General features: G+C 41.0%; 1 pseudogene; it reads left to right on the plus strand.

The window, feature by feature from the left end:
- The first annotated feature begins 6,432 nt into the window (after positions 1–6,432).
- On the plus strand, positions 6,433–8,635 carry LOC118707935 (annotated as a pseudogene).
- Positions 8,636–14,656: the final 6,021 nt, after the last annotated feature.

The following is a 14,656-nucleotide window of genomic DNA, read 5'->3' on the forward strand; positions in this document are numbered from 1 at the left end:
GGACCTTGTTCACGATGCTAACTCTTGTCTGTAATAACTTACTGTCTCATCTTGCCTAGCACCCTCTTTTGGCTAGTGAGCCCTGAGACCTAAAGAGAAGTGATTTTCTAAGGCTGCAGTGCAAATTGGAACCAGCTGAGGACTCTCTCACGGGGTTGAAGTGGAGAACATACTCCTTTAAAAAAATTTTTTTTTATTTTTTTACAGAGAGGAAGGGAAAGGGATAGAAAGTTAGAAACACCTACCAGCTGCCTCCTGCACACCCTCTACTGGGGATGCGCCCGCAACCCAAGGTACATGCCGTTGACTGGAATTGAAATTGGGACCCTTCAGTCTGCAGGCCAAAGCTCTATCCCACATGTGTCAGACACAAGGCCCGCGGGCCAAATCCGTCCCGCCAGGCCTTGCAATGTGGCCCGCACCGCGCTGTCATCACTGCACTCCGCTGCGTTTCCATCACAATGACAGTTTATGACTGTTCAGTAAACCATTCGGCCCGCGATTTAGGCTGGATTTTAGATTTTGGCCCCTTCTCTGATTGAGTTCGACACCCCTACATCCACTGAGACAAACTAGTTAGGGCGAGAAAGTACTTCTTTAGGTATCAGAATATCAGTATGTGCTAGGTCACTGATCCACAAAGTGTGTTTCTGGACCAGCAGCAGCCGCCACATCACCTGGAAAGTTGATTAGAGATGTAAATTCTCGGACCTCCTCAGAAATCATCCAACTAATACCTGGGTTTGTCTGACTTTAAAATTTGTATTTTTAACCCTAAGCTTTAAGTTTTAAAGAATAACAATAAGGCCAAAACATCTGTTGCGTACCTGTTAAACATTCACTGTAGTTCTCCACCTTAGGTGAGCAGCAGCATCTCCTAGAGCTTTTTTCAGAATTCCGCAGCTGGGGTTTTCCGCCACAGTCTAACCCCAAGATCCTGTTTGAGGAGGTTGAGTGGGGCTGGACCCCAAAGGGGCTACATGACTGCAGTTAGACATTACCCTGTCTGGACCTGTCCTGGGTGTACACCTTTATCTCATGGATCGTGTTCTTTTGGACCCTACCTCTTTTCTGAACCTTTTTTCCCTCCCATAGGCAAACTGGTGAAGCCTAACAAGCTCACTCCAGTTAGAAAGTTGGTATAAAATTTCCTTTACAGGCCGAAAATGGTTTGGCTCAGCAGTAGAGCATTGGTCTGCGGACTGAAGGGTCCCAGGTTCAATTCCAGTTAAGGGCATGTACATTGGTTACGGGCACATCCCCGTATAGGGGGTGTGCAAGAGGCAGCTGGTCGATGTTTCTTGTTGACGTTTCTAGCTCTCTGTCTCTCTTCCTTCCTTTCTGTAAGAAAAATCAATAAAACATATTTTAAAAAAAAATTTTTTTTTTTCTTTTACAGGCCCCCTGGTGGAGACAAACTGACCCCTCTCAGAGAATATTGGAAGACTAGCCCATGGTCAGATACAAAAAAGGTAAGTTTTCAGTCTGCTGGGTTTGATGGTACAGGTTTATTTTGTGATGGGAGTTCAGGAAGACAGCTCTGCAGGAAGAGTAGGCGTTCTGAAGGGGAAGAGGAGAGAACATTTCAGAAGATAAAGCCATGAGGGTTAATGGTAAAGAATAAAGCTACAAATGAGGAAGAAAAGGGAGGGTCATGTTGAGGAATTTGTTTTTATTCCAAAGGGGAGGAGGAAGCCACCTGAAGGATTTCACTTTTCTGGTTTGCATCTTAAGCAGGATCACTCTGGCTCCTATTTGGAAGACTGGATCAGAGTGAGAGACTAAAGACTATGAAAGTTATTCAGGTGAGATTTAGTGGGGCACTGAAGATGGAGAAAATTGGAATAAAATGGAGTTAATTTTTTAAAAAAATGTATTTTATTGATTTTGTACAGAGAGGAAGGGAGAGAGATAGTTAGAAACATTGATGAGATAGAGTCATCGATCAGCTGCCTCCTGCACACCCCCACTGGGGATGTGCCCGCAACCAAGGTACATGCCCTTGACCGGAATCGAACCCGGGACCTTTCAGTCCCTAAGCCGACGCTCTATCCATTGAGCCAAACCGGTCTCGGCTAATTTTTTTAACTTAAAAATTGTTTATGTTGCTGTAAAATATACACAACAAAATTTACCATTTTTCAGTATGTAGTTCAGCAGCACAGTGTACATTCACTTTGTTTTGCAGCCATCTCTACCTCCCATTTCCAGAACCTTTCATCTTGCAAAAGTGAAACTCTACCCTCTAATCTATTAACTCCCCATTTTCCCATCCCCCAACCCCTGGCAATGACCATTCTACTTTCTGTCTCTGAATTTGACTGAGTACTTTATAAGAGTGGAATCACACAGTATTTGTTCTTTTCTGATTGGCTTATTAACATAACAGTTTCAAGGTTCATACATGTAGCGTGTGTCAGAATTTCTTTTTTTTAAATATATTTTTATTGATTTCAGAGAAGAAGGGAGAGGGAAAGATAGAAACATCAATGATGAGCTGAAACCGGTTTGGCTAAGTGGTAGAGTGTCGACCTGCGGGCTGAAAGGACCCAGGTTCGATTCCGATCAAGGGCATGTACATTGGTTGCGGGCACATCCCTGGTAGGGGGTGTGCAAGAGGCAGCTGGTCGATGTTTCTTTCTCATTGATGTTTCTAGCTCTCTATCTCTCTCCCTTCCTCTCTGTAAAAAAAATCCATAAAATATATTTTAAAAGAAATAAAAAAAGAACGAAAGAAACATCAATGATGAGAGAGAATCATTGATAGATGATTGCCCATCAATCAGGATGGAGCCCATAACCCAGGCATGTGTCCTGACTGGGAATCGAACCTGACCTCATGGTTCATAGGTCAATGTTCAACCACTGAGCCATGCCTTATTTTTTTTTAATTAAATTATTATCTTTGTTATGCCTTATTATTTAAAAAGAATTTCCTTTTTAAGGCTCAATAATAACTTCGTTAAACTTTGTTAAATATCCATTGTATGTTTATACCACATTTTGCTTAACTACTGAGGGACACTTGAGCTACTTCCACCTTTTTGCTATTGTGAATAATTTGTCAATGTACATTGGTATACAAATATCCATCATGTCCATGCTTTCAGTTCTTTTGGTGTATACCCAGAGTTGAATTGAGTTGAATTGCTGGATTACATGATAGTTCTATTTTAAACTTTTTGAGTAACCTTCATACTGTTTTTACCTGAGAAAATTTTACCATTGAATTTTTTTTTTTTTTTAAGAGAATGGAAGGGGGGAGGAGAGACAGAGAGGACACAGAGAGAGAAACATCGATGTGAGAGAGACACATTGATTCATTGCCTCTCGCATGTATTCCATGTCTGGGCCTGACCTGTCTGGGAATTTAGGAAGACAGCTCTGTGATGACAGGGGTGGGAACCGAGCCGGCACCTGAGATATGTGCCCTTGACCAGATTCTAATCTACGACCCTTCAGTCTGCAGGCAGATACTCTAACCACTGAGCAAAAATGGCTAGGGCTCCATACTGTTTTCTATAGCAGCTGCACCATTTAAATTCCCACCAATAGCACACAAGAGTTCCAGTTTCGCCGAGACCAGTTTGGCTGACTGGACAGAACGTCAGCCTGCGGACTAAAGGGTCCAGGGTTCGATTCCGGTCCAGGGCATGTACCTTAGTTGCGGGCACATCCCCAGTAAGGAGCATGCCAGAGGCAGCTGGTCGATGACTGATCAATGTTTCTAACTCTCTATCTCCCTTCCTCTCTGTAAAATATCAATAAAATATGTTATTAAAAAAAAAAGAGTTCCAGTTTCTCTACATTCTTGCCAACACTTGTTTACTTTATTTTTTAGAAAATATATTTTATTGATTTTTTACAGAGAGGGAGAGTGATACAGAGCTAGAAACATCAATGAGAGAGAAACATCAACCAGCTGCCTCCTGCACACCCCCTACCGGGGATGTGCCCGCAACCAATGTACATGCCCTTGACCGGAATCGAACCTGGGACCTTTCAGTCCGCAGGCCGACGCTCTATCCACTGAGCCAAACCGGATTTAGCTATTTTCTCTATTTTTAAAACGAGCCCTGTGAAATGGTATCTCCTTGTGGTTTTAATTTTTATTTCCTTACTGATTAGTGATGTTGAGCATCATTTCATGTGTTTGTTGCCTGTTTGTATATCTTTGGAGAAATATTTGTTCCAGACTTTTGTCCGCTTTTGAGTCTGGTCATTTGGTGTTTTTTGTTTTGTTGTTTTTTGTTTTTTTTTAAATCATATGATTTTATTTTTTATTTTTTAAATTTTATTTTTTATTAAATTGGTCATTTGTGTGTTTTTTTTGCTGTTGAGTTTTAGGAGTTCTGTATGTATTCTGGATATTTAATTCCTTATGTATGTAATTGGCAAATATTTTCTCTCATTCTGTGGGTTGCCTTTTTATTCTGCTGATAATTGTCTTTTTATATACCAAAGCTTTTAATTTTGATAAAGTCCAGTTTGTATATTTGTTATTGTTCCAGTGCCTTTGGTGTCATGTACAAGAACAAGAAATCATTGCTATATACAGTGTCATCAAGCTTTCATTTATTTTTTTCTCAAAGTTTTAGTTTTAGCTGTTATGTTTAGGTCTTGAGTTAATTTTTAAAATTTATTTTTCAGTTATAATTGACATACAATATTATATTCATTTCAAATGTAACAACATAATGCCTAAATACTTATATTCTCTATGAAGTGATCACCTTGATAAATCTAGTGTCATCTGGCACCGTACATGGTTATTGTAATATTATTGACTATATTCCCTATGCTGTACTTTACATCCCCTTGGCTATTTTTGTAACTAGCAATTTGTGCTTCTTAGACAGAAAACTAACCCCTTTGAGAATTAATTTTTAAAAATATATATTTTATTGGTTTTAGAGAGGAAGGGAGAGGGAGAGAGAGATATAAACATCAATGATGAGAGAGAATCATTGATTGGCTGCCTCCTCCATGACCCCTACTGGGGATTGAGCCCCCAACCCAGTCATGTGGCTTTGGCCGGAATTGAACCCGGAACCCCCCCAGTCCGACGCTCTATCCATTGAGCCAAACCAGCTAGGGCGAGAATTATTTTTTTAATAAGGTGTTAGGTCAGGGTCCAGTTTCATTCTTTTATACGTGGACATCCAGTTTTCCCACCATCATTTGTTAAAAAGACTTTCCTTTCCCCATTAAGTGGCTTTGACACCCTTGTTGAAAATCATTTTGACACTGAACAAAGTCAGTGGGTCCCTTGCCTGCCTGGGGCACCAAAAAAGCCAACGTCTGAGGCAACAGGTGTTTTGCAAAAAGAAGGATTTGTCAGGCAACCAGACAAGGCTCAGAAGTCTCTCAGACCCAGGGTTCAGGGCAGGTTTTTGAGGGATTGGGAGCAAGTTCTAATTAATTAGAACCTTGGAACTTTGCCGCTTATGGTAAGGGTTCCAGTGTTCCTATCATGTCCCCATCCTTTGGCTCTGGGTGCAGCTTGGGGAAAGAGGTGACATGTGTGCAGAGCTCTCTGTAAACTAACTCAAGGATTGCATTAATCATGGGTCTGCTTTAATGGAGCAGAACCAGTTTTAGGCTGGTGATTTGTGTGCTGTTTCAATTTGAGCATACTAGTATCTGTGAGGGTTCATTTCAGGGCTGTGTATTCTATTCCACTAGTGTATTTGTCTTTATGCCAATAACACATGGTTTTGATTAACATAGCTTTGTAGTATGTTTTAAAATTACAAAGTGTGGATCCTGTAACATTGTTCTTCTTTTTCAAAATGTTTTGGTTATTGGGGGTTTCTTAAGATTCCGAATGAATTTTAGGATGAGTTATTCTATTTCTGTAAAACAGAGAAGTCACTGAGATTTTGACAGAAAATGAAATGAACCAATAGATTGCTTTGGGTATTGAGTAGTATTGATATCTTAGCAATATCAAGTCTTCCAGTCTGTGAAAGTAAGATGTTTTTCCATTTATTTATATCTTCTTCAGTTTTGTTCTGTGATGTTTTGTAGTTTTCTGTATATATAACTTCCATCTCCTTGGTTCAGTTTATTCTTAAGTATTTTTTTCTTTTTTATCCTGTTTTATTTTGTCCTTAATCTTCACCCAAGGATATTTTTTCCATTGATTTTTAGAGAGAGTGGAAAAGAAGGGGCGATACAGAGAGAGAAACATTGATGTGAGGGAGAAACATTAATTGGTTGCTTCCCACACACTCTGGTCTGACCCTGGGCTGGGGATGGAGCCTGCAACTGAGGTACAAGCTGTTGACCAGAATAGAACTCGTAACTCTTTAGTCTGTGGCCCAACACTTGTAACCACAGAGAAAAACCAGCTATTTATTTATTTACTTTTTAATGTTTGTATTGATTTTTTGAGAGACAGGGAGAGGGAAAGAGAGAGAGAAACAGAGATGAGAAACAGCTTGAGGACAGAGGTGGCATGTCCGGATGCCCCCTACTGGAGATCGAGCCCGTAACGTGGGAGTCGTACAGGTGACCCCTTGATGTATGGGACAATGTTCAATCTACTAAGCCAGACTGGCTGGGCTAATGCTATTTTAAATAAAATTATTGTCTTAATTTCCATTTTGTACTGTTTACTGTTATTGTGTAACTGATATTGTATCCTACAACTTGCTGAATTCATTTATTAGTTTAACAGTTGTGTGTGTGTGTGTGTGTGTGTGTGTGTGTGTGTTCTTTAGGGTTTTCTACATCTATGATCATATCTGCAGAGATTATTTTATCCCCCAACCTCCCAAAAGAGTTAATTCTTTATGTTATAATGTGAAGCTCTGACCTTATCTCTGAGATTCATTAAATTTGTTTTTATGGGAGGAGGGTGTAACAGAAAGTCATATTTGTTAGGGTCCTCAGATTTACATGCCTGCCCAAGGTCATACAGCAAGTTAGAGGTGCAACAGGCTACCGAAATGTGATCTGTGTTTTCCTCTTAGCTTTCTAGGAGCAGAAAAAGCCAAGTAGAGGAGCTGTGGTGGAGAGCCCTTGTCTAGTAGGTTTTCTGTGGGACTGTGCCTAGTTCCCTTTTTGCTTTCACCAAAGGATTTCCTTCTCTTAGGAAGTAGGGAATCTGGCTGGGTCCCAGTGCATCCATCTGGTTAAAATAAACATAGTGGGTGGTCTAATATGGAAAAGAACTTGATGAAGTTCAGATTTGGAAGTGAGAGAGACATTTGAAATTAGGAAAAATTTGCCCTTGTCAGATTGGGGCTTCTTTGCACCATGCAAACGTATGATCTCAGCCTTGGAGTGAGTATAGACATACCCCTGAGATCTTGTTCCAGAGCACCACAACTCACAATAACATGAGTTGTAATCATTTTGCTAGTGGAGGGTCTTGCCTTCAATTTGTAAGAAACGCGGCATCTGTGAAGCTCAATAAAGCAAAACGCAATAAAGTGAGGTATGTCTCTGTGTCTTCTCAGCTGAATGCCTCCATACTATTGCCAGCTGCTTGTAGTAGGATTTGGAGAGGAAGGCATGAAGAGGTAAGGTTGCGGTCCCAGACATCATAGATGGAATTACAGAAATCAGTTCTGAAGGGAAAACCATGAACCATGGAAAGAGCATCTGTTGTGAGGTAGAGGAGTGAATTTGTATCTTGGTTCTCTTTTCTTTTTGCCTACTATAAATGTTTTACTAGCATGTTGAGCCCTTAGTAGGAATCAGCTTTGCTAAATGTTGTACATTTGTTTTCCTTCAAAAGCTGGCCAGGAAAGAGGGTGGTGTGTCAGCAACTCCTCCTCAGCCCTCCGCCAAGATCTGGGGGATGTTCCCTGCTCAGGAGGAGGCTGACAGGATGGTGTTTGTGGGGAATTTAGAGGCCCAAGGGTGGGAAGAGATCCTTTATGAGCTATTCCTTCAGTTTTTTATAAGCTGGGCTATTAACCAAAGTGACTATATGCAAATACAAAGAAGGAAAGCCAAAGTCTTTTGGATTTGTCTGCTTTAAAAACCCAGAATTGGTGTCCTATGCCATAGCTTTGCTGAATGGAATTTGTTTATATGAAAGACAGTTAATGTGCAGTTTTCGATTTGGGAGCTCTCACTTCTGAACCAGCTAACCCAAGTCTTGAGAGCCGTGTTAAGATCAACTCACAGTGCTACAGAAATGAAGAAGCCAAGGGCAGTTCTTTCCCATGGAGTTCTTTCCAACTAATAATGCAGCTTTACCTCAAGAATATTTCTTCTTTCAGAGGATACAGTGTCATGCATATAACCCAGCACTGCAGCTTCGTTACTGTGAGATGACAGCACCACTTCCTAAGAACACAGCTGTGCCTTTTTCACTAAACTATGTTCCAAATCTAGAGGCTGGACCCAGCGACTCACCAACAACTACATGACCCTGACCTTTACCAAATTAATAAAGAAAAGAGGCAAAAACAAACTAATGATAGTGACAGAATCACAGAAAACATTAGACAGTGAATATGGACACAAGTTCCAAAAGTGCAAGAAGAAATTGCCCAGATGGCAGAACAACGGGTTGCGATGATGTGCACTGACCACCAGAGGGGCAGACACTCAATGCAGGAGCTGCCCTCTGGTGGTCAGTGTGCTCCCAGCAAGGGAGCACTGCTCAGCCAGAAGCCGGAAGCCTGTCTCTCTACGTCAGTGCTAAGGATGTTAGACATCCCCCAAAGGCTCCTGGACTGTGAGAGAGCACAGGCCCGACTGAGGGATCCCTCGCCCCTCCTACCCCAAGTGCACAAATTTCATGCAGTGGGCCTCTGTATATAATATGGCATCTGATTTGCTATTGAAATTTTGTTTTCAATTACAAAAACTTAAAAATAATATACTTCTTTGGTAATGGTATTGACACATTGTCAACAAGAAATATACTTTTGAATGATATATTTTAGTAATTATAATGAAATTTCACTAAACTGTTAATCAAAAGCCACTTATGGATAAGGCACTATGCTTTCCTAGAGTGTTGTTTATATGGAGTGTTAGATTTTTCTGAGTGAAGCTAGTGCAAATATTTAAGAGTTACATGTTGTTCCTAACAAAAATGGAATAAGCAGGCTTTAGTTTCCTTTGCTAATATTTTTTATTTCTCAGCTTTATGCTCCTACACGTTTACTGTATTTTATAAACTGAGGCTAATGGCAGTGATACCTAAGGAAAAATTATGGAGCTGTTTTAGGCTTCATTCCCTTTTTATACAGCTGTGTATAAATATATCTGCCTCTATTCATTTATTAATTGTATCAATATTTCATGAAAAAAGAAAAAGAAAAAGAAAAGCTGGCCAGGCTCTTAAGCACTCCTCTCCTTTGACTTCTTTTTATCTTTATTTTATTGTTTTAAATATATTTTATTGATTTTTTACAGAGAGGAAGAGAGACGGATAGAGAGTCAGAAACATCGATGAGACAGAAACATCGATCAGCTGCCTCCTGCATACTCCCCACTGGGAATGTGCCCACAACCAAGGTACATGCCCTTGACCAGAATGGAACCCAGGACCCTTGAGTCTGCAGGCCGACGCTCTATCCACTGAGCCAAACCGGTCCTGGCTATTTTTATTTTTTAATTAAAGAAAATTTTTTTTAATTTTCAAATTTTTATTGTTCAGATTATTATAATTCTTCCTCTTTTTTCCCCCCATAGCTCTCCTCCACCTGGTTCCTATCCCACCCTCTGCCCTTACCTCCCCGCCACTGTCCTCATCCATAGGTACACAATTTTTTGTCCATTCTCTTCCTGCACCCCTGACACCCTTTTCCCCCTGAGAATTGTCAGTCCACTCCCTTTCTATGCCCCTGATTCTATTATATTCACCAGTTTATTCTGTTCCTCAGATTTTTTTTATTCACTTTATTTTAATAATTTTATTTTTTAAAATATATTTTATTGATTTTTTTTACAGAGAGGAAGGGAGAGAGAGAGTTAGAAACATCGATAAGAGATCAGCTGCCTCCTGCCTACTGGGGATGTGCCCGCAACCAAGGTACATGCCCTTGACTGGAATCAAACCTGGGACCCTTCAGTCTACAGGCTCTCTATCCACCGAGCCAAACCAGTTTCGGCTATTCACTTGATATTTAGATTCACTTGTTGATAGACATGCATTTGTTGTTCATAATTTTTATCTTTACCTTTTTTTTCTTTTTCCTCTTAAAGAATACCTTTCAGCATTTCATATAATACTGGTTCAGTGTTGATAAACTCCTTTATCTTTTTATCTGTGAAGCTTTTTATCTGACCTTCAATTCTACATGATAGCTTTGCTGGGTAGAGTAATCTTGGTTGTAGGTTTTTGCTACTAATCACTTTCAATATTTCTTGTCACTCCCTTCTGGCCTGCGTAGTTTCTGTTAAGAAATCAGCTGACAATTGTATAGGTGCTCCCTTGTAGGTAACTAACTGTTTTTCTCTTGCTGCTTGTAAGATTCTCTCTTTGTCTTTTGCTCTTGGCATTTTATTTTATTTTTTAAAAAATATATTTTTTTGATGTTTTTACAGAGAGGAGGAAAGAGGGATAGAGAGCTAGAAACGTCGATGAGAGAGAAACATCGACCAGCTGCCTCTTGCACACCCCCTGCTGGGGATGTGCCTGCAACCAATGTACATGCCCTTGACCAGAATCAAACCTGGGACCTTTCAGTCCGCAGACCAACGCTCTACCACTGAGCCAAACCGGTTTCGGCTTGCTCTTGGCATTTTAATTATGATGTGTCTTGGTGTGTTCCTCTTTGGATTCCTTTCATTTGGGGTGCTGTGTGCTTCCTGGACTTGTAAGTCAATTTCTTTTACCAGGTGGGGGAAGTTTGGGGTCATTATTTCTTCAAATAGGTTTTCAGTATCTTGCTCTCTTCTTCTGGCACCTCCATACTTCTGATGTTGGTATGATTGAGGTTGTCCCAGAGGCTCCTTACACTGTCTTCAACTTTTTGGATTCTTTTTTCTTTTCCAGTTGAGTGTTTTTCCTTCTTTGTATTTCAAATCTTTGACTTGATTCTTGTGTTCCTCTAGTCTGCTGTTAGGTCTCTGTATAATATTTTTATTTCAGTCGGTGTATGTTTAATTTCTAGTTGGTCCTTTTTCATTTCCTTGAGAGTCTCGCTAAATTTATCAGCCTTTTTTAGAAAATTCTTGTAAAACCTTATAACGATGGTTTTGAACTTTATACCCAGTTGTTTGCTTTCCTCCATTTCTTTCATTTGTGATGTTTGTCTCATTTTCACTGCTTCCCTGAGTTGGTAGAGTATCTTTATGGTGTCCTATAGGGCCCAGTGGCTCAGCCTTCCCAGTTACCTGAGGTGGACACTGTTGGTGTACCCCTTTGTGGACTGTGTGTACAGCCTTGTTGTAGTGAAATCTTAATTGTTATTGGTATCACTGAGAGGAATTGACCTCCAGGCCAATTGGCTGTGAGGATCAGCTATGTCTATGCTGAGAGAAATGTGCTGGAGATACCCTTATGAGACAAGACTTGCAAAATTGCAAAAGCCTTTGTTCTCAGCTTGGATGGGGCGGAGTCTCAAGGTCCCTTGATAATTGCTGCAAGCACCTCTGAGAGAAAGCTGCCCTCAAGTTTTGCCCACTGCCGGACAGTCTAGTTTCTCCCTGAATGAGTCTGGGTTCCCAGAGTCTGACCTGGAACTGGAGTTCAGCACAGTCAGGAGCTTCCGTCTCCCTCCCGCTTGAAACAGCCAGTCATGCACTCAGCTGCCAGTCCTCTCCACGCAGCATGGGCCTCCATACCTCAGACTTTTGCAATTCCTCTGAGTCTCAATGTGTTTTCTCTTTCCTTCTAGTTGTGGAATTTCCACTTAGCCAGCTTTCCTGTGGTTCTGGATGGTGTCCGTTTGTCTTTTAGTTGTAGTTCTGAAATTGTTGTGCAAGGCAGCAGTTTAGGTGTTTACCTATGCCGCCATCTTGATTTCTACTCCTTTGACTTTTTAAAAATTTTCTATAGTGAATGTGGATTGCTTATGTAGTTATAAAAAAATACATATTTTATTGATTTTTACAGAGAGGGAGAGGGATAGTTAGAAACATCAATGAGAGAGAAACATCAATTAGCTGCCTCCTGTGCGCCCCCAACTGGGGATTGAGCCCGCTACCAAGGTACATGCCCTTGAGTGGAATTGAACCTGGGACCCTTCAGTCCACAGGCCAATGCTCTACCCATTGAGCCAAACCAGTTAGGGTGCTTATCTAATCAAAATGATAGTCTCAGAGGCAGTACTTAACTTTCAGTTCCATAGACTCCTGAGGGGCTTATGGGAAAATCAAAGGTTTGAAAAGACTACTTCGTAGTACTCTCTTCTCACCTCTTTACTTTGAAAAATAAGGTGCTATATTCCCAACCCAGCAGTTTTCTGGGGATAAATCAGTGACCTGATTATAAGTGATTTGGGCTCCGGAGCAATAGCATGAGACTCTCCTGGGGCATCAGTGAATAGTGCAAATCCCTGGGCTATCTGGGGGTGAGGTCTGAGAATTCTGCAGCTTTGTAACCTCTCTTGATGATCTTGATGCATATTGAGGCTGGAGAACTCTGGGTAATTAGTTCCAGTTCTGGCACCTAAATATTATGTGGTATGAAGCAAGTTCTTTTTAATTTTTACTCTTAGCACAGGGCTGAGAGGCCAAATAACAATCCTTTCATCCTCCTAAGAGGTGAATATTCCCATTTTATTGACAAGGGAACTGAAGTTTGGGGTAGTAAACTGACTTACCTATGGCAACAACAGCTAATGGAAGTGACAGAGCCAGAATTTGAACCCAGGCTTAGGTCGAGGTGCTTTGGAAACCAATAACATGGAGAGCAGTGACTATTTTCACATCCCCTCTGAGTTTCAGACCTTTTGCTCTATCTCTCCAGCATAGTGAGATTACAGCCACAGATGCGGGCCCTGGCGTCTGGGAGCCTTCACATCATCAGCTTCCAAACGAGCGTATGCTTGAAATCCGGAGTTCTGACACCTAACCTAGATATTCCTATTCATGAGGCTGAGTTGGGTAAGTTTCCCAGTGAATTCCATGGAGCAGTCATCACTTTCAACAGTGGGAAGAAGCCTTCCTTTACCATTAATCTAAAGGAACTCCCCCATTGTCTGTCCTTAACTACCCCCTTTATACTGTTATACACAGGGTCTACATTTACATTGATACACAAGGACTTGAAGCATCACACCGGCCCCTTTGTTGAGTAGGGGCATAAAGAGGGGGTCTGGTAATACATAGCCAACCCAACATTAGGACTCAAAAGTAGAAATGCATTTAAAAGCTATTTCTTCAATGAGACTGTTTCAGGAAAGGTAGGGTTTTTTTGTTGTTGTTTGTTAATATATTTTACTGGTTTTTTTTAAGAGGAAGGGGGAGGGACAGAGAAACATTGATCAGCTTCCTCCTGCACACCTCCCACTGGGGATGTGCCCGCAACCAGGGATGTATACATGCCCTTGACTGGAATTGAACCTGGGACCCTTGAGTCCACAGGCCGATGCTCTATCCACTGAGCCAAACCAGTTAGGGCAAGGTAGGTCTTATATAACACTTCTAGCTTCAGGGGAGAAGGGCCCTAGCCACATTATCCCTGCCAACTTTCATTATCTAAGTGCCTACTCACCCAGAGCTCATCAATTTGAAGCTCAATGCAGAAGACAACTATGGTTTCATTCTTTGAATTTGTAAGCCCTCTCCCCCGAGGCAGTTGAACCAGTGACTTCCCCTTTTATGGGAATATTGCTTCTCAGATGTAAAATGAGTATGAAACTTACTTTGAAGAGCACTTCTAACATGTTCTTAATGTGCCAAGCACCAGGACTGAGTGTCCAATTTGAGGGATATTGACAGAGGGAAGTGGCGAAACCAGGACCTTGGGTGAATGAATGGCTAAATTGGGGCTCTGTAATCTCCAGAACTTGAGCAGTGAAGTTGTCTCCAAATTCCTAAAGGAGCATGACCTGTGGGAGATTTGATATCCTTCATCCAGTTGTTGTAGGGAGAAATCAGAAAGAAGCTAGTTTGGTTCAGTAGGAGAAATTTCTACTGCTTAGCCCAAATCATGTTAGATAGCTGGATGCCAGTAGGCTGTGAGTTGCCCATTACTGTTTCAAATAACGTCTGGGTAAAACTCAAGGTGACTTCAAACAAGAAGACATCAATTAATATCCTAGCTCCATTTTTTAAATTCATATCCTTTGCTCCCTTTCTGTAAATACTAATTTCACACCAATAGATGGGTAAATAACAAATCCCTAGTTTCTTTACATGCGAGAAGGGCATCTCACTTCTTGTGTGTGCATACAGAAATTAAGAGAATGAACGGAGCACAGACTCAGACAAGACTGTTTACTACTCTTGTAGATTTTGTACTGTTTGGGCTGTAATTGTAACGTAGTCATTATGACAGAAATGCAACTTATTTAAAAAATAAGTTCGCTTATTTAAAAAAGGGAATTTACTAGCCTATGTAATTGGGAAGTCCAGAGGTGGTTCTGGTTTCAGATATGACTACTGTATCCATCTCATCTCTTGCTTTTGTGTTAGCCTCATACTGTAGCCATGCTTTCCTCATTGTGAGAGGGAGGGGGAAAAGTTGCCAATTCCCTGAGTCCTCTCACTACTTAGCAAATCCAAAGCTCATCCC

The sequence above is a fragment of the Pipistrellus kuhlii genome, unplaced genomic scaffold, assembly GCF_014108245.1.
Source record: "Pipistrellus kuhlii isolate mPipKuh1 unplaced genomic scaffold, mPipKuh1.p scaffold_m20_p_6, whole genome shotgun sequence".
Taxonomy (NCBI): Eukaryota; Metazoa; Chordata; class Mammalia; order Chiroptera; family Vespertilionidae; genus Pipistrellus; species Pipistrellus kuhlii.